Raw genomic sequence first — 25,849 nt, forward strand, 5'->3', positions numbered from 1 at the left:
CCCTCTAAAGGCATCAGAATCATGGGCAAGGTAAAATCACAAATTAGAGAGGAACCCAAATAGAAATAATATCAAGCAACACTAAACACCTAGCAAACAAAGACTTTTGCCCTCAGTTCGTTATCTTGGAAATATCCCTCAAGGGAATTATTGGCAACAAGATAAACTGTAAAGTGTGATTTCTCAGTCTCTATAACTAACCACATAAAATCGGAGATGGGAAATGTGAATATTTCATCCCATTTTTCCTAGGAAAAATCTTAGGAAATTGGTGGCAGACAGGTACAGCTCTGTTATCATCTATCCATAAACATACTTAGGGACCAGATTCTGACTTCTCAAATGCCCACACAGTTAATATCAACTTTTACTGAAAGTCATCAACTGGGTGCAGCTGCCATGATTTTTCTCCTCCCAAGGGATTAGACCACTGTGACTCAGGCTGTGTTTTATTAAGCCAATCATCTCTGAAATGCTGTGGAACAGAGACAGCTTTATAGGCATGTAACCTATAGAATTGCACAGTTCTTTTAAAATTTTTTTAAATTTATAAATAAGAGTGGAATGCATTACAATTTTTATTACATATATAGAGCACACTTTTTCATATCACTGGTTGTATACTAAAGAATCGCCCAGTGCTCAGGATCAGAGGGGCCTCATGGTTTGTTGAATATTTCAGATCCATTTTGAACATAATGGTTTTTAAATTGATTTTTAATTTTTTAAATTGATTACAATTATTATTAATATTATAATTTAAAATAGTGAATTAATACATAAAAATAAAAGATTAATTAAAATAAACACGTCTAAATAACAGACACACCAAGAAAACAAATCAAAATCTGAATTAATGTGGGCTTGTGGGTAAATTAAATTACACTAACAAAAAAAGAATAGTGCTTATTTTTCAACAGGTTCATGGAACTGTGGAAAATAAGGTTTGAACTCAGGCTCTTCCAGGCAATCTGATTCCTTCTGAACTCTAGATGAAATTGAAAATTTCTGGAGGGCTATAACCTCAAAAGAGAGTAACCCAGAAGTAATCTTAGCCCTAAGAAAATTACTAAACAAATTTCTTCTGATTGTATCTGCATTAAGACATAAAAGGTGGACTTAAAAAAATACAGAAAGATTATTTCAGGTCAGAACAAAATTTTAAATTAAAAAAAAATCTAGCATTCAATCCAAACTTTTTAGGCATAATAATAGATGGGATGAAAGTGGGAGAAAACAGGTCTACAGATGATAAAATTCTGTCATAAGCATGCTAGAACATTAAAAGAACAATTTTTGAAACAACCATTTCTGTTGACAATATAGAAAATTACAAAGAATATTTATTTTTCCTTCTTCAACATTGAGTAAAAGGTAGATGAGCTAAAAAGGCATAACTCTTTCTTACTTTAACTCATTTTTTTAATCGAAATTATGTGTCATCCAAGTAATCCTTACCCCAAGTATACAATCCACTAAAAAAAAGTATATAACATCCATTTAGAAAGAGTTGCCTCCTTGCCAATTTTGAATTGTTGAGATCAGAGACACAAGTATACTTCACACTAAAGTATCTTCCTTCTGGGCTTTTATCAGAAAGATTGGGAGCACTACAGGAGATGACAAAGAAACCTCAGGCTCACAGAGTTGATTGACAACTGCTGATAGAGAAAGACAAAGTCCTGTCTTCTCTAAAACTTTCTCTTATAAGCAGAAAACGTCTTAAGTCATCAGATAAGGGGAAGCATCCTTTTACTCTTTGGGTGTAGCAAATATCTAAGTGCTTCAAAGGAAGGAGTTAAAGCAAAATAAGTGCCTCTTCTTTCCAAGGTACAAAGATTCACTCTCTTCTAAAGGGTGAAGCAAAAACTCTACCTGTGAAGTAAATGCAGGGAACTGTCTTGGCCCTGTGAACCAACACTACTAACACCAAACAGAAGGTTCCTAAATATGGAGGACATGGCACAAAACTACCACCAAAGATCAACCACAGACACATTTCAGAGATCAAATGCTGTGGGGAGGAACACAGAAGCTGAGATGATCCACATCATTAGTTCAAACACAAAGGTATTTGCTCTCAGCAGGAAAAAAAAAACTGTAGTCCTTTTGGACTACTACTAAATATAGCAACTGAATAACAATGTGAGCACATATTTCTCAAGGTTCTTATTTAAAGAGTAATAGCAAAGGGAATATTTCCTAACTCATTCTATGAGGCAAGCATTATTCTAACACCAGATAAAGGTATTGCAGGAAAAGAAAATTACATTTCAACATCCCTCATGAATGTAGAAGCAAAATTCTTAACAAAATATATTAGAAAATAGAGTCCAGTGAAGTATTAAAATAATTATATACAATGAGTAAGTAGGATTTATTCTATTTGTACAAGGTGGTTGAACATTCAAAGCCCAATAAATATAATCCATCACATCAACAAGACAGAAAAGATAAATCACATGTTCACATCAATATATGCAGAAAATCTTTTGAAAAATTTAACACCTGCTCATGATAAAAACAACAAACCCTAAGCAACTTGGGGATGTAGTGGGAACTTCCTCACTTGGTAAAGGAGTTCTACAATAAAACCTACAGGTAATGGTAGGAAAAACAAAGATGCCCACTAAGGTCAGAAACAGACAAGGATGAAGGATGTCCCCTCTCAATATGCTTTTTAACACCATTAAGAAGTCCTTAATAATGACATAAGAAAAAGAAATAAGAGTTGTACAGATTTGGAAGAAAAAAATCTTTGTTTACAGACACAATGATTATGTGTAGAAAAAAAAATAAAAAAAATTAACAACCAAAGAAATAATTCCTGGAAATACAGCATGAATATAGCAATGTTGCAGGATATAGTTACTGCACTGAAATCAATCATTCAAGTATACCAGAGAAGAACAAGTTTTGGGGAAATTAAAAACACATTAGCATGTACATAAGCATCTCAAAAATTAAGAATTCTGTTATAAATTTAACAAGATACATATAAGAATTTAAAAAAGGAAAACTAAAACTAAGGAAAGATAGCAAATAACTGAATAAAGAATACTCTTTCATACTTTTATTTTTGTTATTTTATTTTTGTTATTATTAAATTACTTTCAATTCAATTAAATTAGCCTGTGTTGCCTATATAAAATAAGGGAGAAAAAAAAGAGACACTCTATGTTCATGATTAGAAAGACTCAAAAACATTAACTGGAAAATTAAAACAATTTTCAATTTTTTTCAAAAAAAATGTGCCATTCTGAGTAGCTTAATGACAACTTGAAGAATTCCTGTTTATCCCAACAAGATGTGAATTATCCGTTCATCCAGCATAGAGTAAAATAAGGTATTCTGAGAGTGAGAGAGACCACATTCACATAACTATTACATTATATTTTTATAATTGTTTGATTTGATTATTCATTGTCACTGTTAATCTTTTACTGTGACTAATTATTAGATGAGACTTAATCAGAGGCATATTCATATGGGAGAAAATGTGATAAATTTTGGGCGTGCTACTATCCACAGTTTCTAGCATTCTCTGAGGGTCTTAAAAAGTTGTACCTGTGGACAAGAGGGGACTATTATATCTTCTTCAACCACAATGGGATAAAGTTAGAAGTCAATAACAGAAACACAACTGGAAAAATCACAAACTTGTAGAAATTAAATAGCACTCTTAAATAACCAATGGATCAAAGAGGAATCAGAGAAAAATTAGAAAATACGTCTGAGATAAATTAAAATAAAAACATAGCAAGACAAAATTTAGAGCATTTAGTGAGAGCAGGGATAAGGAGGAAATTACATCTATAAATATGTTCATGGGAAAAAAAAAGCTTCTCACTCAAATCATCAACCTATATTTGCATCTAGAAATTGAAATCCAGAGAACCTAGAAATAAAAGAACAAGCTATGCTCAAATCAAGCAGAAGGATAGATCTAATCTTAGATCTAATAAGGATTATATCTAAACTTAACAGAATAGAGTCCAGAAAAATACAGATAATATTATTACCTTATCGTTGAAAATACCAACAAGATTGATAAATATTTATTAGGGTTCCCTGGTGCACTCCTGTAATCCCAGCCACTAGGGAGGCTGAGGCAGGAGGATTACAAATTCAAGATCAGCCTCAGCAATTTGGGGAGGCCCTAAATTTTATGCCTAATTAGACCCACTCTTAAAGTTTTAAAAAATGGGATTGGGAGTGGCTGAGAATGTAGCTCAGTAATAAAGAGCTCCTGGGTTAAAATCCCCAGTGCCAAAAACAATTTAAAAGATTGACAAACCTTTAACCAAAGAAATAAGAGAAAGAGAAGACACAAATTACTAAAATTAGAAATGAAAGTAGAGGCATTGCTGCCAATTCTATGGAATTTTTTAAATGTTATTAGAGTACCATGAACAATTGCCCACCAAGAAAATTGGATAACCTAGATTAAATATATAAATTCATAGAAACACAAGAATTGCCAAGACTAAACAAGATGGATATTTTTTTCCACTATTTTTTGTTCTTTTTTTTTCTTTTTGTGTAAAAGAGAAAACATTCTGTGAGAGTTTGATAAAAGTGGACAATAAACAATCTAGTCCTGTGTTTTACTAAGATTGATCTTTGAAAATCATTATGGTTTCCTTATACTTATTGTTGAATTGAGTTTATTCTTTCTTTTGTGTTAGTGGAAGCATGATATATATTTTATAAAGTTGTGGGCTTCTTTAACTGATAATATATTTACCCTTTTCTTAAGAACAATATTTTTTTTTATAAATAGAATTCTAACTTCAAAGTTCTTGGATTTTATTATTTTAAGATATTACTTTATTATTTTTTTGTAGGCAACATTGCTATTAAAAAGTTTAGAGTCAATTTGTCTTTCTTCCTAGAAGATCACATTCCCATTTTTTGGAAAATTTTACTTAAGTACTTTTGTTATTGGTTCTTTTTATTTATACATGATAGTTGAATCCATTTTGACATAATTATACATGCATGGAATAAAACTTATTCTAATTTGTTTACTTGTGATTATCAATATTTATTATATTTAAGTGGCAATATACAAGTCTTTTCAATATATTTGTTTTTTTTTTTTTTTTTACTTCTCTGCAATGTTCAACTGATAGTTCTTCATTATTTTTATTTTCTCCGGGTTTATGTTTCATTCCTTCTAGGACTTCTGATAAATAGATACTCTATGTCTTTAATGTTTCAGAGATAAGTTCTGCTTTTATACTTTCTTCTTACCTTCTTGGTAAATTGACATTCCAACTAAAAAAATTGTTCTTCAACTATATTCACCATGTTTTTATTTTTTTAATTGAATTGTTGAATATTTTAATTTAGTAACATTTGTATATCCCTGAAGCATCATGGTCACATGGACTAGCTCTGATTATTTCCACAAATGTCTGTGGCTATAACACAAGTGATAAAATGAATTGGGGAAATGCATGATCAAACTTCCCTACTATCAATACACACTGTAATTTCCTCCTGGATGCAGTCCTCTTCTCAGACTAAGTCCCTTTCATCACCCATAACCCTTATTTACCAGTTTAATACAGTCTTCAGCTACTCAAGGACAAATTTATTCTAGTGCGCTTAATACTTGGATAGTTACTCTTATTATCACTACTATTTCTCCAGAGTTGATTTACGGAAGTGGAAAGCCACTGTTAATTCACTGATTTGGCAAAAATATGGAGACATTGCCAATAAAACACATTATTTCATTTAAGTAAAAATATTTAGATAATATGATATAAATCATTGTCACCTTTCAGCCAAACTACATGAAAAGCTATCAATTAACACATCAAAATCAAATTTCTAGAACATGGCGGCGGGCGTGGAGAGACCAAGTCTCTGACCTCTTCAGCTGTGCAGGCATAGAGAGTGGTAAACATTCTAAATTCTGTTTGCTCAGGATCACTAGGCAATGCTGAGCTGATGTGGATCTGGGACGAGCAGCCTAGACCTCTCAGAACACACATTGGCCCGGATCAGCTGAATTCAAGCTCCTGTTTGCCTACTTCCCGCAGACAAACAGCTGTGACTCAGCACTAATCCATCCTGCTGAAACAACTGGTCAGCCCTTCTGATCCTATGGAGGTAAATGCCAACCGAGCCTTCATAGGTAGTGGCCACGGGTTTGAAACGGGGCTTGGAGAGACAATAAGGACCCACCTGTTGCATTGGTAACCCGGCAAAGGGAAATGAACTGTAGCCATTTGCAAGAGATATCACCATGGCAGAGAACTGACTTCACCAGACTGGGGCGGAGGAGATAACTTCATTGAAACCTGCGGCTACAGGTCTGTAATTCCCTAGCCTTGCCTCTCCACACATCGTGGAAACCTTAAGGGCCCCTCCCAGCTCTCCCGTAAAGGCTCCTCCCAGCTCTCCCATGAGTGCTATAGCCAGACCGAGGGAATCAGACGTGGCACAGGACCCGCGGCTCTGAACTCCCGGCTACTGCTCCCACCAGTGCTGACAACTGAGGTCTTTTGCACCAGCTACCAGGGCATGGTTACCGGAGGGCAAGTAAAATTGGCTGAGGATTCTCAGCCCCAAGCTCTACAAATTTAGGGTCTGAGGGAATGGCAAACAGGGAGAGTGTGCCCAGTCGTTCATGAAAACAGGGCTCCCGGGAGCAGCAGACCTGGCGTGTAGCCAGTATTGTGGTGAGCAGCACCGGTGAGAGGGGCCTGGCTAGAGGAAAAGTGAGGAAGTGACTAGACACAAGAGGAGGCCCTAGGCACTCAGGATTGGAGACTCACCCAGTCTGGGAGGAGGAGCTGCTGCAAAGTGATTGGTTCCCGCGTATTGACAGGAGAAGCTTGGACTGGTGGGCACAGCGCCACCTAATGGAAGAGAAGTTAATCAAACTCTAAGACTGCATTTATTAGTTTTTTTTTTTTTTTGATTTGGGTTTTTTTTTTCATTTTCATTTTTCTTTCTTGTTTTTTAAATTTTTTTAAATTTTTTAAGTTTTTTCTTCTAATTTTAATTTTTATTTTTAATTATTATTTAAAATTTTATTTTCTCTTATATTTCCTATTTTTTTCTTCTTTTGTCTTTTCATTTCTTTTCAATTTTCTTATTCCCCCTTCCTTGAATTCTACCTGCTTACTCTCATTCTCTTTAGTGACTTCTTTTCTTCCCTTCTAATAGCTTTCCTCCCAAGCATCAAATACATTTATAGGAGTAAACAGTAACTCAGCAGTCAAACAGAACAAGAAGTAACATGAACAGCTTGAAAAAGCAAGGAAGAAAATGAGTACAAATAACGCAGGACAGCCTAAATATTCAGGAGGACCTAGAGTCATCAGAAAAATGGTCATATAAAGAACTCAAGGAACACCTTAGACAGATGGAAAGGAACCTTAAAGAGGATACGAGACAGCAAATTCAAGCAGCAAAAGAACACATTCAGAATGAATTACATAAACAGATAAAAGAAGAAGTTAAGCATCTTTATCAGGAGATAGAGATTATAAAAATAATCAAACAATAATTCTAGAAATTAAGGAAATGATAAACCAAATTAAAAAGTCAGTTGAGAGTATCACTAACAGAGTGGAGCAAGTAGAAGCCAGAACGTCAGATAATGAAGACAAAATATATCATCTTGAAAAGAGTCTAGCCAACTCAGAAAGACTGGTAAAAAATCATGAGGAAAACATCCAAGAGTTATGGGATAACATAAAAAAACCAAACTTACGAGTCATCATAGAAGAAGGTACAGAGATTCAAACCAAGGGAATGAGTAACCTGCTGAATGAAATAATTACAGAAAACTTTCCAGAAATAAAAAGGAAACAGATGTACAAATTGAAGATGCATACAAGACATCGAGCACACAAAATCACAGTAGACCAATGCCAAGACACATTGTTATGAAGATATCCAATATACAGAACAAAGAGAAAATATTAAAAGCTACAAGAGAAAGGAGGCAGAATACATTCAGGGGTAAACCAATAAGGTTAACAATGGATTTTTCATCACAGACGCTGAAAGCAAGAAGGTCATGGAACAATGTATTTCAAACACTGAAAGACAATGGATGCCAACCAAGAATTCTGTATCCAGCAAAATTAAGCTTCAGGAATGACAACGAAATAAAAATCTTTCATGATAAACAAAAGTTAAAAGAATTTGCAGCCAGAAAACCAGCTTTGCAAAGCATTTTGAGCAAAACACTACACGAGGAAGAAATGAAAAAAAAAAATAACCAAAACCATCAGTGGGAAGTGCCTCGGTAAAGACAGAGAGTGAGGGGAAAGGTAATCATGGAGAAATAAACTAAATTTAAAGAAAGGATAAATAATCAAACATGGCTGGAAGTACAAACCATATATCAATAGTAACTCTAAATGTTAATGGCTTAAACTCTCCAATAAAGTGACAAAGGCTGGTATCATGGATTAAAAAAACAAATCCAACAATATGCTGCCTCCAGGAGACACATCTGATTGGAAAAGACATACACAGGCTGAAGGTGAAAGGATGGGAAAAAATATACCACGCACACGGTCCTCGTAAACAAGCAGGGGTGGCGATCTTCATATCGAATAAAATCGATTTCAAGACTAAGTTAATCAAAAGGGATAAGGAAGGACATTATATACTGTTAAAAGGAACCATTCACCAACAAGACATAACAATTATCAATATTTATGCACCAAATAATGGTGCTGCGATATTCATAAAATAAATTCAAGTTCAAGAATCAAATAAACCACAACACAATAATTATGAGTGACTTCAACACACCTCTCTCACCATTGGACAGATCCTCCAAACAAAAGTTGAATAAAAAAACTATAGAACTCAATACCAAAATCAATAACCTAGACTTAACTGACATATATAGAATATATCAACCATCATCAAATGGATATACTTTTTTCTCAGCAGCACATGGATCCTTCCTTCTCAAAACTATACCATATATTATGCCATAGGGCAACCCTCAGTAAATATAAAGGGGTGGAGATAATGCCATGCATTTTATCTGATCATAATGGAATGAAACTGGAAATCAATGATAAAAGAAGGAAGGAAAAATCCTACATCACATGGAAAATGAACAATATGTTATTGAATGATCAATGGGTTACAGAAGACATAAAGGAGGAAATAAAAAAATTCTTAGAGATAAATGAAAATACAGACACAACATATCGGAATCTATGGGACACAATGAAAGCAGTTTGAAGAGGGAAATTCATCTCCTGGAGGTCATTCCTCAAAAAAAAAAAAAAAAAACCAACAAATAAATGAACTCACATTTCATCTCAAAGCCCTAGAAAAGGAAGAGCAAAACAACAGCAAATGTAGCAGAAAGCAAGAAATAATTAAAATCAGAGCAGAAATCAATGAAATTAAACAAAAGAAACTATTGAAATAATTAACAAAACTAAAAGTTGGTTCTTCGAAAAAATAAATAAGATTGACAGACCTTTAGCCATGCTAACGAAGAGAAGAAGAGAGAGAACTCAAATTACTAACATACGGGATGAAAAAGGCAATATCACAACAGATGCTACGGAAATACAGAAGACAATTAGAAATTATTTTGAAAACCTATATTTCAATAAAATAGAAGATAGTGAAGACATCGATAAATTTCTTAAGTCATATGATTTGCCCAGACTGAGTCAGGAGGATACACACAATTTTAACAGACCAATATCAATGGATGAAATTGAAGAAGCAATCAAAAGACTACCAACCAAAAAAAGCCCAGGACCGGATGCGTATACAGCGGAGTTTTACAAAACCTTTAAAGAAGAATTAATACCAATACTTTTCAAGTTATTTAAAGAAATAGAAAAAGAGGGAGCTATTCCAAAGTCATTCTATGAGGCCAACATCACCCTGACTCCTAAACCAGACAAAGACACCTCAAAGAAAGAAAACTACAGACCAATATCTCTAATGAACCTAGGTGCAAAAATCCTCAATAAAATTCTGGCAAATTGGATTCAAAAACATATCAAAAAAATTGTTCACCATGATCAAGTAGGATTCATCCCTGGGATGCAAGGCTGGTTCAATATACTGAAATCAATAAATGTTATTCACCACATCAATAGACTTAAAAATAAGAACCATATGGTCATCTCAATAGATGCAGAAAAAGCATTCGATAAAGTTCAGCATCCCTTTATATTCAAAACTCTAGAAAAACTAGGGATAACAGGAACATACCTCAACATTGTAAAAGCAATCTATGCTAAGCCTCAGGCTAGCATCATTCTGAATGGAGAAAAATTGAAGGCATTCCCTCTAAAATCTGGAACAAGACAGGGATGCCCTCTATCACCACTTCTATTCAATATAGTTCTCGAAACTCTGGCCAGATCAATTAGACGAAAGAAATTAAAGGCATAAAAATAGGAAAAGAAGAACTTAAATTATCACTATTTGCGGACGTCATGATCCTATACCTAGAAGACCCAAAAGAGTCTACAAAGAAACTACTAGAACTAATAAATGAATTCAGCAAAATGGCAGGATATAAAATCAACACGCATAAATCAAAGACCATTTCTGTATATCAGCGACAAAAATTCTGAAAGGGAAATGAGGAAAAACCGTCCATTCATAATATCCTTAAAAAAATAAAATAAAATAAAATAAAATAAAATAAAATAAAATACTTGGAAATCAACCTAACAAAAGAGGTGAAAGATTTATACAATGAAAACTACAGAACCCTAAATAGAGAAGTAGAAGAAGATCTTGGAAGATGGAAAAATATAGCATGTTCATGGATGGGCAGAACTAACATTATCAAAATGGTGATATTACCAAAAGTTTTCTATAGGTTTAATGCAATGCCAATCAAAATCCCAATGGCATTTCTTGTAGAAATAGATAAAGCAATAATAAAATTCATATGGAAAAATAAAAGACCCAGAATAGCAATAGCAATTCTAAGCAGGAAGTGTGAATCAGGCGGTAGAGTGATACCAGATTTCAAACTATATTACAGAGCAATAGTGACAAAAACAGCATGGTACTGGTACCAAAACAGGTGGGTGGACCAATGGTATAGAATAGAGGACACAGAGACTAATCCACAAAATTACAACTATCTTATATTTGATAAAGGGGCTAAAAGCATGCAATGGAGGAAGGATAGCATCTTCAACAAATGGTGTTGGGAAAACTGGAAATCCATATGCAATAAAATGAAACTGAATCCCTTTCTCTCGCCATGAACAAAAGTTAACTCAAAATGGATCAAGGAGCTTGATATCAAATCAGAGACTCTGCGCCTGATAGAAGAAAAAGTTCGCTCCGATCTACATATTGTGGTGTCGGGCTCCAAATTCCTTAATAGGACACCCATAGCACAAGAGTTAATAACTAGAGTCAACAAATGGGACTTACTTAAACTAAAAAGTTTTTTTTTCAGCAAGAGAAACAATAGGAGAGGTAAATAGGGAGCCTACATCCTGGGAACAAATTTTTACTCCTCATACTTCAGATAGAGCCCTAATATCCAGAGTATACAAAGAACTCAAAAAATTAGACAATAAGATAACAAATAACCCAATCAACAAATGGTCCAAGGACCTGAACAGACAGTTCTCAGAGGAGGATATACAATCAATCAACAAGTACATGAAAAAATGCTCACCATCTCTAGCAGTCAGAGAAATGCAAATCAAAACCACCCTAAGATACCATCTCATTCCAGTAAGATTGGCAGCCATTATGAACTCAAAAAACAACAAGTGCTGGCGAGGATGTGGAGAAAAGGGTACACTTGTACACTGCTGATGGGACTGCAAATTGGTGAGGCCAATTTGGAAAGCAGTATGGAGATTCCTGGGAAAGCTGGGAATGGAACCACCATTTGACCCTGCTATTGCCCTTCTCGGACTATTTCCTGAAGATTTTAAAAGAGCATGCTACAGCGAAACTGCCACATCGATGTTCATAGCAGCACAATTCACAATAGCTAGACTGTGGAACCAACCTAGATGTCCTTCAATAGATGAATGGATAAAAAAAGGTGGCATTTATACACCCTGGAATATTACGCAGTACTTAAAAATGACAAAATCATGGATTTTGAAGGGAAATGGATGGCACTATAGCAGATTATGCTTAGTGAAGCTAACCAATTCCTAAAAAACAAGTACCAAATGTCTTCTTTGATATAAGGAGAATAACTATGAACAGAGCAGGGAGGAAGAGCAGGAAGAAAAGATTAACACTAAACAGAGACATGAGATGGGAGGGAAAGGGAGAGAAAAGGGAAATTGCATGGAAATGAAGGGAGACCCTCATTGCTATACAAAATTATATATGAGGTTGTGAGGGGAATGGGAAAATAAACAAGGAGAGAAATGAATTACAGTAGATGGGGTAGAGAGAGAAGATGTGAGGGAAGGGGAGGGGGATAGTAGGGGATAGAAAAAGTAATAGAATACAACAATTACTAATAGGGCATTATGTAAAATTGTGAATGTGTAATGGACATGATTCTGCAATCTGCATTTGGGGTAAAAATTGGGAGTTCATAACCCACTTCAATCTAATGTATGAAATATGATATGTCAAGAGCTTTGTAATGTTTTGAACAACCAATAAAAAATAAAAACAAACAAACAAAAAAAATCAAATTTCTAAAATTAAATGCCCCTTTATCTCTATCATTGATCATTGGTGAGGTTGGTAGTTTAGGAAAGTATGTAGATGCTGTTGATATTTAAGATACACAAGTCACACCACAATTTAATGCCAAGTAGAGATCAGCAAGACCTCCTGCATTACTGGTTATCAGATATGACCTAAGGATGTTTTTCTGCTCATCATTATACAAATTTGCAGTTATGATCATATTGATAACAAGAAGGAAACTTCTGCCATATACATGTATATGGAAGAAGTTGCATATTTATTCAGGGAATGGGGATGGGATGTGGGTAACAGTCATAAAAGTTAATGCTGTATGTATACTGTATTACAGGACATCAGTCAGTGCCCAATTATTATAATTTGATTCATATTTCTAACTGTAAGTTTACTGTGTTTATAAGGTTCCTATTTCTCCCAGCAAGCAGACTAATCAGTTTGCCAAACTTCTGCCATGTTCCTATTTAGGCAGTCCGTCTTGGACCAAATCATGAATGTGGACTAGACTCCAAATAGGCAGAATGCACAAATCCTATTTTGTGGGGTCAATTTCTTCACACCATAGCTCACATATGAGAATCAGGGAATCAAACTGGCCAAGTAATGACTGTTGGGGAGATAAAATTTTCTTTGTTTATGACCTTTGAACAAAGATAGGCAGTAGACAAAATTCCTCCACTTTACCTCATTTGGAGGAAGAATATTTAATTAATTTACTCTGCTGCTACCTCTTTACACCTGAGGCAAGAGGGTCAATTCCAAGAGGACATATGGGAGCCATTTCAAAACTCATAAAAGAAAGAAGCCAGGGTAGGCCAATCTGGGAGATGGGAGAGACTCTGTAGTAAGTTATTGTCACAGTTAGGGTTAAATTTAATGTAAAGAATCACAAAGAGAAATTTCATTGGGTGAAAGGGATTGAAGGGCACAGCAGTAGGATATTAAAATTAGGTTAATTTAATGAAGTTTACATCTTTCTCCAGGTTGTATCATTCTTCACTTTCCCTTTAACAGTTAACATCAGTTAATATTGACTACAAAAAAAATAAAGTTTTAAGAGAAATATTTTGGATACAGAAGAAGTAGTAGAATGTCCATATATTAGGTAAAATAGAGCAGAAAAAAGAGACTGGAGCCCACTTACAGAACACAGTATTTGGAAGCATGATAGCTTGACACACCCAAAAGCCATGAGAAATACCAGAGTGTTTATAGTGGAAACCTTCATCCACTTTCACATTACTGAAAGAATAAAAACTTGGACTTATTATCTGCAGATGATATGTTTACTTCTAGCAGAATATGAACTCTAATCATTTTCTCAGAAAGCTCAGAGGATAGCAGGTCTGACCTTACTCTACAATGTGTTATCCCAGTAATCTACCAGAGCAGGTAAGAAATAAACTCATACACCTCCCCTTCCACTGATAAAAACATGTTACTATGGAATTTGGGGAAAAGATAGACATTTTTTCTTTCTTTTTTCTTTTCTTTTTTGCTCAAATCAAGTTATTAAAAGATAGTGGGATAGAGAGTAATCTTACAGAGAGTGTAAATAATTATACTAAAACTATTTTTCAAGGTATCATGCATCCATACCTTGTCAGGGCTTAACATGCTCAGGGAACAAGACTCCTCTGACACCAATCCACTTCTAGCATTGCTATTACCTACCAAAAGACAGGGAATTTTTCATCTTTTCCCACTTTCAAAGGAAATGAACAAGGAGTTGAAAATTGTTTTCCTAAGTAAAACCTAACAATGTTTAGGGGTCACTTGGATTTGTTTACATTTTAAAATATCATTGCAGGATTGGGAGTGTACCTCATTAGCATAGCATTTGCCTAGCAGGCACAGTGCCATGGGTTCAATCCCCAGCACAGTACAAGTAAATACATTAATTAATAAAACAAAACAAATAAATCATCATAGTTGAGAAAGTATGAGACAGTCTTTACTGTGAAATGTAGAGATGAGAGTTCCTTGCCATTGGTACATGAGGTGTTATAGTCAGTAACTCAACCATGAGAAGGTAGAGAAGGGCTTTAAAACAAATTGAAATCTGAAAAACTTCACAAAGTTTCAAAGTTAACTATTTAAAATGTTCATCTTCCAACTTATTTCTCTACCTTCTCATTACAATTAAGTCTGTGAGAAGTTTTTGGATTTCTAATGTATTGGATTTATTATTTTTTCACAGAAAGTCCTGTCACACCTGGCTCTGCTTCCATGTAACAAAGTTCCAGAGCTACTGGGTGTGGAGAAAAGTATGCAAGTAAAGATACTGTAATTAACATTGCGATTTTGGGGAATATGCATCTGTTTTTACTGTAAAGTATCAGCTGGGTTTTGACTCAGTATCTCCCTAAGTTTTACCACAAGTCAACTCACCTTGAGTTTCACCCACCAGAATGAAATACACCTCTGAGTTAAAGAGGTGATGTCATGAATGCTGTAAGAGCATTTTGTGTTGGCATCTCCAGGTGTTCACAGACAATTCTCAACTACACAGTACTGTCTAGAGTGGCCAAGGTATTTATTATTGGATTATTTATATATAAATGAAAGACAAATTACCATTACCCACCCTATCTGAACACACACTGTGATGGTTTCTGAACCTGCCGATGGGACCAAAAGTATCTTGGGTCAATACAGGCATTCTGGTTCTCAAGTGACATTCCAGAGTCTCTGAGTTCAGAATACTCATTTCCAGACTTCTCTTCTTCATTCAGAAGGTTCTTCTCTGCCAGATCTTTTTCTTTTGAGAAAAATTTTAAAAAAGTAGCAAATTTAGGGTCTGGTGATAATTACGACCTGAAGACAAAACAGAGACCCCTAGAGGCACCAGAATCATGGGTGAGGTAAAAACACAGCAACCTAAGGGGACCCAGACAGAGATAAATTTTTTAAACTATTGATCACACATCACTGTTTGGGAAATATTTTTCACAGGGATTACTGACACACTAAAAAACTGCAAAAAACCATTTCTCAGTCTATACAAATAAACAGGGACATGGGATCAAATAAAATAATTGTGAACATCCCACAGTTTTCCGCAATTTCTCTTAGAAAATTGGTGGCAGAAAGGTACAGCTCCATTACCATGTATTCCATGAAGAAACTTAGGAACTGGACCCCAACTTCAAAAAGGTCCACAGGGATAATCCCAGGTTTTACTAAAAGTCAATTAAGTGTAGCTGCTATGATTTTCTGTCCCAAGGTACTAGACCACCTTCACACAGCTCTGCTTTATCGGAGCAATCACCTATGGAATGCTGTGAATCATGGAAGCATAATAGGCATGTGGCTTGTAGAATTGCACAGTGCCCAGAATTAGAAGGGCCTCATGCTTTGTTGAATGTTCTAGATCCATTGTGAACATATCCATTGTTTTTAAACAAGACATCTCACATTTTCATCTTGCACTATGTCCTGAAAATGATGCAATGAGTCCTGCTGTGGGTCTTAAATAATTATGGAGAATTTATTTTCCCTTACCAAACCCTGCCAAGTGAAAATGAATGCTTAGTCAAGAAATTCTAATGTATTAGGAACTATAAAGTATCAAAATACTGTGTAAATGCTACATCCTTTTTTACTTCATTACATCCTGAATTAACCCCAAAATATCTATTCGTAACTTATGTCATTGTTGTGACTGGAAAGATAAGGTTGCTGCATGGTGAAATGTAACTGTTGGTGGGAGCCTGTCACAAGTTCCAATCTCTTCCCATCTCCCGAAAGATGCCTAAAAATAAGAGAAATTATTTGAGAAGGTGATCTTCATTGAGAATAAAAATTTTGTCTTTGCAGGAAGACTTGGCAATTAATGACTCAAACTCATACTCCTAGGAAATGATGACTTCTGAATATGGACCATACTTGTACCTGTCTTTGAGGAACTGTCCTCTGGAGTAAAGAACTTGTAAAGCCCAGGGCAAAATTAAAATGCAGAGTCTCTTGTGTAAAAATCACTAAGAAATCAAGACAGTGACATCAGAGCAATCAGACAACACATGGTGGTGCTGTCCTGTCCCTTAGGTGCCCTTCCTAGGAGAGTGGCCCTGGGCATGTCCATCTCATCAATTTTACATAGAGAAAGCAAAGAAATAATTGCAAATGCAGAAAGCCATTCATTTTTCTTACTGTTTTTAGATTATCAGCCTTCTTTCCTCTAAAAGCAGACAGGAGTCCATGATGGAAAGCATGAAGGTGATGGTGACCTATGCTTAGGGATGAGAAGAGGGCCATCCTGGATCAAACAGTGACCTCTGTGCAACCTTGAGAAAGTCCCATGTTATCCACTTTCAGTTACTTCATGTGTGAAGCAGTATTTTGTCCTGCATACCTTGTGACCTCTTAAAGTACTAAAAATCCCAGTCTGTAATTAAAGACAGTTTGGAAAGTTACTATAGGTACAAACTTCAATATTTGTTAGCATAAGTCCCTTCAAACAAAATGTTCACTAGAGCCTAATATCTTTCACTAAAATGTTATTTCTCCATTGACTCAACCTAAAGTTTTATGAATTTTTAAAAAACTTTTGGTCTAATGACATATCTTAACTACATAAAAAATTATAGCTTAAATGATTAGAGAAGCTATGAACATAGAGAAAACATACTGATAGCTACTCTTTGAGGTCAGAAGGCAGTCAAAAGATGTCAGAAAAAGCAAAAAGAAATAGAGTGTAAGCAAGAATTATTTAAGTTAGAAAAGCAGTCATTCCATTCCTTAAAGGATAGTCCCATGAGAACAAGATGCTCCCTCTCAGAGGACAGATGTTCCAAATTCCCTAAGCTCTATTATCCTCAATGTCTCCTCTATATAAAGCCATATTCTATCTCAACTCTTCTCCTCAGAAGTTATTTGCCCACATTGCCTAGAATGTCTCTGAAGCCAATTTGGCTCTCAGTGCACAAAGGCAGATATGTTTCTGAGGTGGGACTCAGAAATGCTGGGTGCAGACATTGTCACACAGGCAATGTGAATAACCCCAGATGATGGTTTAGGGGAAGAACATGGTAGACAAGATAAGTGACATCTGCCTGATTCCAGCTCTTTCTCCACTCTGGTCTCAATACCTCCATGGAGGTCTTCACATGCCACCTCACAGATAATATCACAATCAAGATTGAGACAAAAGTTATATAAGAAACATCATGAAACACATTAATATAGACCAACCCTTGAGTTCTGGGACTGCTGTCAGATCAGCAGAGTTCCCATAGACTTCATGTTCTCTGTGCTCTGAAGGGCAGAGTTCCTGTACATTGAAAAAAATAAAAGGACAACCACTGCTGGCCTAACTTAGTTCCTTGTCCCATGTGCCCATCCCTACTGTTATCATACATTATTTAATTTTTGGAAAGTCTCTGATGTTTAGAGTTTAGAGAAGTACAAGTATTACTTTCCAGAAAACAGCAAGGAAAAGATGCAGATTCAGTAATCCCCATCACACTGGGCCCTTTTCACCTACTTCCCCAAAGCTCTCCTCATCCCAGGACCCTTGTGTTCTCTAAAGTCCTTGTTGCATGTTTATTCTTCCTGCACCAGGAAAATGAGAAAAAGGAAGAGGCAAGTTCCCAGGATGAAACAAAGGGTGTTTATTACAAAGAAGATCCCAGTAGTGGAATTTGAATGGACCCCTGTGGGTTGGGGGGACATATCTTGAATATAGAAAGGATGTGGGGGGCTCCTGCCACTTACTCTCACATTTTGGCACTCAACATGATGAAGTCACAGCTTCAGGAGCAATGCTAAATTGTGAGAGCCTGGCAGAGACCTCAACCCCATCCCATGCTGTCCTAGATGTTAAATAAGAGAATGCTCATGAATACCTGGAGGCTTCATAGCTACCACAGACTTAAAGTTTCAGGGGCACAAGATCCAGTCCCTTTCACATCTGAGTCACCCACATCTGAGCAGGGAGAGAGAAAGCTCAGAGCACAGTATTTGCTGAGTTTTATCTGTTTCTTCAGATTTTTTCCTAAATCAATCAAAGGAAACAAGAGTTTTCCTGAAGAGACATCTTATCCCTTTTTTGAAGGACTAAGGTTCCCTCTAGACATACTCAGTCCTGTCTAAAAGGTGTGCTCCAGAGGAAAACAGATTTTCTCTACTCTCAAATGGGGGGAAATGGAGGGAACTCTGTACCTGTTTGATAATAAAACAAATTTTTTCCTATACCCTAAGTAGAGAGAGAACTTGGGGTGGGTTAGCCATCTCCAGGATATTGACCCTGAAATTCTTGCCTCTGTATTGCTAGGAAGTGTCAGGCCCTATCCTCTAAAATTGCCTGGAGAATCCAGGTATTTAGCCACAGCTTCACCTACAGTAAGAGAGCTTTGTACAATGGAAACAATTTTTCAAAGAGAATTTTTACATCCTGTTATGGTTTGTATCTCTGATGTCGCCTCCATGCTCATATGGCAGAGGAAATTTAAAGGTAGCACAACACTCAGGATGTGGCTGCAGATAGCTAGGTTTACAGTTAAAATCAGAACAAAGAATTAGAGCAAAAAGATTAGAAAAACCTTCAGATTTGCCAGAAAAATCACCTGTGAAATTGAGGTTAAGGAAGCTCTGAAGAGATTAGTGCCTTTACAAAGAATCCAAGCACTTTGTACACTTGTGCCTTAAGGGCATCTTAAGTATTAGCAAAATCCTAACCATAGCAGGCTCAAGAGTGTATAGGTGAAAATTTGTTTAAAAACTTTCCTTTGAGAGCACTGTTACCACAGGGCTACCTGTATTAAGTTGTTTCCACAGGGTACAGTACACTCTGCTCCACTTTGTAGGCTGCATCTCTGGCCTAAGTGAGTCACACTTCTGCTCAAATTACTGCAGAATTTGGCATCATCCATTTGGTGCTAGTTTTTCAGGCATGAAGAATACAAGAGTTACAGGGACGTGGAGGCTTCTACCAAGATTTCAGAAGAAATCCTGGAAGCAAGACATTTGTGACAGGGCTGGTATCTCTGTGGACAGCCCATGAGAAAGGAATGAATGAGGCTTTGACTGTAAAATCAAAACTGCAGTGGACACCCCAGGAAGTTAGAGGTGCCAAGAATGTGGAATGTTTGCTGAGGAAAGCTACAAGAATTGAGCAGAGACAACCAAAAAAAGGTCATGTGGGCTGCAACTGGCAAGGTCATGGAGATAGGAATTCCTAAACCCTAGGAGCTCACAGTGCACCACCATGTTCCCCAGATGCCAACATATGGAGCTACCAGATTTAAAGTTTGCCCTCCTGGGTTTCAGTCTTTCTTTGATACAATCCTTCCTTTATATCCCCTCCTTCCTCCCTTTTTGGACTAGGAATTTTTCCTGACCCACCATTGTATGTTGGACATATGTAACTTGTTATTTTTTAATTTTTGCAGTGAACAGCTGCCTTGGGTCTCAGAGGAGACTTTAGTCTTGGACTTTTAAGAAATGTTGAACTTCTATGACATTGGAGATTCTTGAGGATTGACTGATTCCCTGGTGCATTGTGAGATGTCCATGACCTTTTGGGGAACAGGGAGAAAACAGGAAAGTTTGGAGCTGATGAGTACACCCCAAAGGCTCATGTATTGAAGACTTCATACCAAATGCAGAAATACAGCATTGTTGAGAGATGGAGCTTTGTAGAAATGATTAAATCATGGGGACTCTAACTTCATGAGTGGATTAATCTTTTGATAGATCCATAATTTGAATGAGTTACTCAGAGTTGGTAGAAATGGTAGGAACTGGAACCTTGATGAACAGCATGGGTCTTTGGGATTCTTAAGAACTATACCTTGTACCCAAACTCTTCTTTCAACCCCCTTCCCTTTTCTCTCCTTCCTGGCTGCCATGAATTGAGCAGATTTCCTCCGCAATGCCTTTCTACCATGGCCCAAAGTAACTAAACAAGCGAACCATATTGTAATCTCTGAAATTGTGAACTATAATGAATCTTTCCTTTTGTGCTATTTTTCTAAAATACTTTGTCACAGTGATGTAAAGTTAACTAACAATGATACTGTTTCCCTGGGATGTAACCATAAGCTAGATATGGTAGTGCACACCAGTAATACAAGAAGCTTAGGTAGCTGAGGCATGAAGATCACAGGTACAAGCTAGCCTAAGCAAGTTAGCAGATCCCTAAGCAACTTAGTGAGATCCTGTCTCAATATAAAACACTTCAAAATGGCTTGAGATTTTGCTCTGTGGTTAAGAGTCCCTGGGTTTGATCCCTAGTGCCAAAAAATAAAATAAAATAAAAAATAATGTAAGTAGAAAAAAAACATTACTAAGGAACATTGCATAATGGTCTATAGTACAATGGAATACCATGAACACCTATAAGGAAGCAAATCCTGTACCAGCTACCACACTACTTAAGTTTAAAAATAGACTATACATTTAAAAATTGTTTTTATAATACATTTTATGTGTATTTCCACAAGGAACAAAAAATGGAATTGTTATATACTAACATTAAATAAAAATAAAAATCAAAAACGTAATAAAAACTTTATTTGCAATAACAAAAAACTCATATTTATGTATACATTCAAAAAGATATATCCAAGATTGTTCTGTAGAAAGATTCAGAAGGTATACAATAAATTTAAAAAAATAAATGGAGAGATATACTCTATTCATGGATTAGAAAATCATTAGATTCATGTGATTTCTATGTAAAGACTATTTAAAATTTATATATCTTTTAAAATTTATGCAAAAAGAAAATGAATGAGAATATCTAAAAATAGGGAGGAAATAATAACACAGTAGGAGTCAGTATGTGCACTATCAAGACATTTACAGCTATGATAATGCAGTCTATCTGGCTTAAGTGAAGGGACAGGCATGTGAGTTGATGAAACAGAACAGAGAGCACAGAAACAGACTTACACAAACAGTCAACTGAGTTTTTATAAAGGTGCCAAAGCAGTTCAGTTGAGAAAAGCCAGCCTAGAGGTAGTGATGCAATTAGATATCCATGAGCAAAGAAAGAAACAACCTTACCTGAGTTTCACTCCCTATTCAAAAATTAAATGAAAATGCAACTTGGGTTCAAGAATAAAAAGTAAAACCACAAAACTTTTAAAATATAATTTAAGAGAAAATTTTTGGGATCTAGGACTGGGCAGAGAAATATTTGATGATGGCAAAAGCATGATCTTATTATAAAGGTAAAAATCGATAAATTAGATTGAAACATAATAAAAAAAACTATTTCTCTAGAAAATTCCACTTAAAGAAGATGGAAAGACAGGTCTCATACTGAGATAAAATATTTGCAAAAGAAATATCTGATAAAGTTATATTTAGAATCTATATAAATTTCTCAAAATTCAACACTAAAAATATTCATTTAGAAAACTGACAATAAGCATTAACAGAGAATTCAATAGAGAGAATACAAAAATGTCAAATAAGAATATGAAAAACGTTCAAGAAAACTAGCCATTAAAGATACAATTTAAAACTATGATACAATATCATTATCACCTATTCAAATAGAAAAATGAAAAATACCAACTACTAAATGTAAGAGTATATGCAAAAAATTAGATCTCTCATGTGTTGCTGGTGACAGTGTCAAGTTCCTTGTTTTAATACTATACTATTGTTTACAACATGTAAATTTTGAGTGGATTGGATGAAGCGTATGTGGGTCACCTCTAGTTCTGCAACTACCTAAAATATATAATCATATCAGAGTGAAATTGTTTTTAAAAGCAGTATGCATCTTTGTTTCTATAAAAACGAATTGTAAATATAGTCACCAAAATTTGCAAAGGAAAAGGATGGAAAGAGATACAAAGAGAAAACATTACTCATAATAAAATTGGTATAACTACATTCATATAAGAAAAAGTAGACCCCAATACAAAGGCTATGACAATTAAACAAGGACTTTTCAAGATTATAAAATGTAAATTTTGTGAAGAAAACAAAACCACCATAAATACTCATGCAAATAATGGGAGAGCATCAAAATCCATGAAGCCTGAATGATACAAAGTGGAAAATAGACAAAGCTGCTATCTGAAGGGCAATATTTTAATATTCCTGTTTCAGTAATTAATCAAACAAGTAGATAACACTTCAGGAGGTATGCCATACTGGGTAGAGGTTCAGTAGAGGGCATAAGAATGTGAAAGTGAACTAGTTTATATGAGAATGAAGGAAAGAAGAGGAGGTAAAGAAAGAAATGCTGAAAAGGAGGACCCAGGAGCAGGCAGGCACCCCATCAATCCCATAAGGACTGGAGTGTCAGAGGGAGGAGAGCTGAATTGTAAATGGGAAATGAACATATAACTTTTTTTTTCAATCTCTGATCCCACCATGTACCAGGGAAGTGCAATATATTCCCATGTGAAATTGGTAAACATTCTCTGAGATACTACTCAAGGAGAGGAAGACAGTCTTCATAAACTTACACTGTCATCAAGAGAGCTATGGACAGGCTTTACTTATAACCCAGAAATGAAGGGGTTGGAAAGTTAAGCCTATAGGATCAACACTCACATCCCTGGGATGTCCAACTCACTTTTGTTCATTCCCCAAAGTCTTCTAAATTTTCTAATCCCCTTCCTTTTTCTTCTTACAGTTAAGGACATCTTGAATCCTTGCAGCCACAACATGCTGGTGCTGTGAAACTGGAAAACTAGATCTCATAAACAAATGCCATCTTTTCTTGGTTCCACTGGGTAATGGATTTGACCCAAAACCTTGTGCTTCACTAATGCTAGCAACCAGGTGGAACCTGACATTGAACCAAATCCCTGAGGTAAAAAAAAATTGCTTTTCTATATCAGCCCTGAGAACAGAAAGAAATCTGATATTAAAAGACCCCTCTTTTATATAAGAAGATATTAAGATTCAGCAGCTAATTGATGTTTTAACTTCAGAAAGTTTCCTTTTCCTACAGTCTCTGAGGGCAGGGAAGATGTTAAACACAGTTTCTATTGGCTCTCAGAAGATGGCCATGTCAGAGGCTGGCACTATATAATCCCCTTCCTGTGGTAGGAGCCCCATCAAAACCTGGGAGGGCTCCTTAGATCATCTGGGGAAGCCAATGCTGTGATCAGAGGACACAAGGAGCAGACAGACTATGCAGAGACAGGGCCATCTCCAGGAACTTGCTTTTCTCCTTCTTACTGTCATAGTGGATGCTCAAGGTAAGCATAGCCCCACTTTTTAAGACCAGGGAGATGATGGATTAGCTCCAAGGATCTGGGAAATAATCATTAGGATCCTAAAGACAATGCATCTTTATAAATCATTTGGTTTTGACCCACTATCATCTGAAGTGACAGTAAATGCTGATATTTTTTTTCTGTAGGGTCTCAGTTATTCAACAACAAAAATGGAATGTTGCAGAGATATAAACTTTGTTCCCAGATCAACCAGAGAGTATATTTTGGATTTACACAATGACATCTAAAAACTCACTTCCCAGGATTCCTATAACAGATAGAGGCTAAGGGATGACCACAGGCTGGCCCTCTTCTCTGTTCCTCCTGTACTCTATAGTATGCTTACTCACTGCATTAGCATTTCTTCCCTTTTGACCAGGAACTGGTGTGTTTGTGTATATGAGAGAGAGACAGAGACAGAGACAGAGAAGGAAGGAAGAAGATAGAAGGGCCATAGAAAGTGATGTACTTAAAGGGAGAAGGGGGAGAGAGGAAACAGAAAGAAAAATACAGGAGAAGAGAGGAGAGAAAGATGAGAGAAAAAGGAGGAAAGATTGAAAAATAGAAACAGGGACAGATATGGGGAAGGGGGTGCAGAGAAGTGAGGTGATAGAGTAGAGCAACTAGCCCTGTGCCCATACACCTACTAACCCAATGAAAAATTATCTCTGGTTATACATATATGAACACTCAATTCAATTGAAAAAAGCAAGCCTCATTATTGTCTATCTTTTGAAAAGTAGTTATGTGTGTTAATTTATAGGTAAGTCTATAAATAGTAAATTATAGAAACAAATTATGAAGATGATTTTAAGTAAAATAATTCTACAAAACCAAAAACCTTTCTTTTCAAGCATGACTGTAGAGAAGGGAAAGAATGATATTTGAGATTAAAAAGAAATAATTAAATCCCATTACCCACTGCTATTTTGAACACCCAAGGTCCAAGGGGAACACTTAGTCCTCTGTGGCTCATCTGTCTCTTATTTCCCTAGACTCAAATACACACTGTTTGTCCTTTTCATTCCCTTAGGCAATGGAGAATGTGCAGACAATACCTGAGCAGATGACACCTGCATCCCACTCATGTGTACAGTAGTGATGTCCCCAGCCTAGATAAGGGCACTCCCACACTTGGTCATCCTCTCCTGTGCACTTCAGTTCGTCCAGCCAGATAGGTCCTAATCTCTTCCCAAATTGTTCATAGTACATGGCATCGAGGGCCACTCCACAACCCATTTGTCTGCACACCACGTGGGCATCATTCAAGTCCCAGCCATCTCCACAGACAGTGCTGGTATACTGGTAAAGGATCTCCACTCTGCCTGCACAGCTACTGCCACCATTCACCAGGCAGACCTGTGGAGTCTCTGAGGAGAAAGAATCATGTGAATGGTTGTATTTACAAAAAAAGGAGAAGGGTATTCTTGTCCTCTCATACTCCCTCCCCCAACAAATCAGTTGGCAGAATTCACTTTCAGATTGCAGAGCTTGCTGTGTAAGATGTGGAATTATTTATAGCAGGGCATCAGCTAAGTTTCAATTCCTACCAAATAAGTAGGAGAATTAATTGTGTAAAAAACAAAAAATGAGATCAAACACAACACAATCTAGTTAGTTGTCTCGGTAAAAGTTGTGAGATAGTTGCTATCTGAGATAAACTTACTATTTGAAGAGATTTTCACAGGATCTGGTAACACAGTTCTAGAAATGTCAGGTTTACTACCTTGAGTAGTTAAAAGTGCCTTTTTCTGAATAATTTCTAAAAGTTAATGGGCCAGCATCTGATTGTTTCTTATAGAGCACACACACTTGAGTGCCAATGGCCCGAGTTGTGGGAGAACCAGAGAATAGGGGATAGAGTATGGAACTGGGATGAGATCATCAGAAACCAGGTGATGGCCAAGAATCCAAGAGAAATCATATTCATATAGTCATTAAGACTGGAAAATGAATGGACCATGGTTTACCTAAAAATATTTCAATAA

General features: G+C 36.1%; 1 pseudogene; it reads right to left on the minus strand.

Moving 5' to 3' along the window:
* Positions 1 to 15,260: 15,260 nt before the first annotated feature.
* Positions 15,261 to 25,849, minus strand: part of LOC106145563 (antigen WC1.1-like) — a 79,547-nt pseudogene continuing 68,958 nt past the window's right edge.

Source organism: Ictidomys tridecemlineatus, chromosome 6 (assembly GCF_052094955.1).
Source record: "Ictidomys tridecemlineatus isolate mIctTri1 chromosome 6, mIctTri1.hap1, whole genome shotgun sequence".
NCBI classification, from domain to species: domain Eukaryota; kingdom Metazoa; phylum Chordata; class Mammalia; order Rodentia; family Sciuridae; genus Ictidomys; species Ictidomys tridecemlineatus.